Here is a 1934-nt window from a genome sequence, read left to right on the forward strand (position 1 = left end):
GAGCTCCGTGAAGCTGCTTTCCTGTACTCCCTGTACGCCAATCTCCGACAGGAGTCCAAGATGGTGAATCCGTGCTATGTTAGCTGATAGGGCGCCTCCACACGTATCTCTCTTCGCTCTCTGTTCTCTGTCAGTTTTTTATTCCATTCAGTGCTTGGCTGAGTTCTTTATATTTTCGTTTGAGGCTTAGGGTGCCGAGATTGACATTTGTCTCTGTTTTACTTAGTTTTGCAGTTCTTTGCTGTGGAGGGATGGTGTGGTGCTTCTGTCTATAGTGCCATGTTGGTTCCACCCAAAACTTATCTTCTTAAGTGAGTGATTATCTACTGTTAGGGAAGATGCATGTCAGAACCTTTGCAAGCACTCAGATGTTCAAAATATATATACTCTAACATTGTTTGGTTTGTTTTTTATTCATGATATGTACTTTATTTTGAAATTTTGAATATTGTTGAAGGAGGGCATGGAAAAGTTATGTTTATCAAAATAAGAAGGTGAGTTACCAAAAATAAAAAATTTTTAAAAAATTGGGTGTTTTTACTTTGTCTTATTCTTTTCTATGGAAATCAAAAGCTTTCTATCAACTTCCCTACTTTAATTAAACAATAGGCTTGAAGTTTTGCACCTTCATATAAAAGATATATAAAAAGGTACCTTGAAAGTTCTCCCTTTCTCAGCCTAATGGCTTATGAAAATATATAGATAAAAGGCAAAAGTAGAAAATGATAGGATTTTGAGGCCCCTAGCTAGATTACTGAGCCACTGCCAGAAAGCTGTAATGAAAGAGAGAGACAGAAAGAGAGAGAGAGCAACTGATGAGAAATTTGTATATAAATGAATACCCTTGTGTTAGAGATTGAATTGTGTCCCCTAGAAATGTGTGTCAACTTGGCTAGGCCATGATTCCCAGTATTGTGTGATTGTCCTCCATTTTGTCATCTGATGTGATATTCTTATGTATTGTTGTAAATCCTATCTCTATGATGGTAATGAGGCAGGATTAGAGGCAGTTATGTTAATGAGGCAGGACTCAATCTACAAGATTAGGTTGTATCTTGAGTCAATCTCTTGAGATCTGAAAGAGAGAAGCGAGCAGAGAGACAAGGGACTTTATACCATCAAGAAGCAAGAGCCAGGAAAATAGCGCTTCCTTTGGCCCTGAAGTCCCTGCACTGAGAAGCTCCTAGACTAGGGGAAGATTGATGACAAGAACCTCTGTCCAGAGAGAAAGCCTTCCCCTAGAGCTGATGCCCTGAATTCAGACTTCTAGCCTCCTAAACTGTGAGAGAATAAACTTCTGTTTGTTAAAGGCATCCACTTGTAGTACTTCTGTTATAGCAGTAGTAGGTGACTAAGACACCTTGGAAAGAATTCACTTGAACTTCAAAAATATACATATAGTAAACACTATCTGACCCCCCACATGGACCCCATCACCAACTTATGTGCAAGAGGGCTCTGACATAGGGTGCAATTTAATAGCAATGTGCATCCATTCATCACAGACGAAAAGGACTCTGCTACACTTTCATTTCTAGAGCATGTGCTTTGAGCTGTTTTGCCAGCCTGAGTGATGAATGTTATTGCAAGCATCTATTCACATTCTCTGGCCCAAGAATAAACACATTTGACTACAAGCACAAATGTGTATGCAGCTGCCCAAGGTCAGAGTATGGTTTGTAGTCCTGGCTCAGAGTAAGGCTCATGTATCCTCTTAGGGATGCATTTAACCAATATGCAGTGAACAATTCTTCTGATTAATTTTCCTAAGATATCTTTTTGATCATTTCATTGCATTAGTCAAAAACCTTCCATGGTCCCAGGATAAAAGATTAATATACAAAATGAAACACATTTCCATATATTGCAGCCAACAATTGTAAAACAAAAATTTTTTTTAAATACTATTTACAGTAACATCAAAAACCCGTCAA

The sequence above is a fragment of the Trichechus manatus genome, unplaced genomic scaffold, assembly GCF_000243295.1.
Source record: "Trichechus manatus latirostris isolate Lorelei unplaced genomic scaffold, TriManLat1.0 scaffold00141, whole genome shotgun sequence".
Classification (NCBI taxonomy): Eukaryota; Metazoa; Chordata; class Mammalia; order Sirenia; family Trichechidae; genus Trichechus; species Trichechus manatus.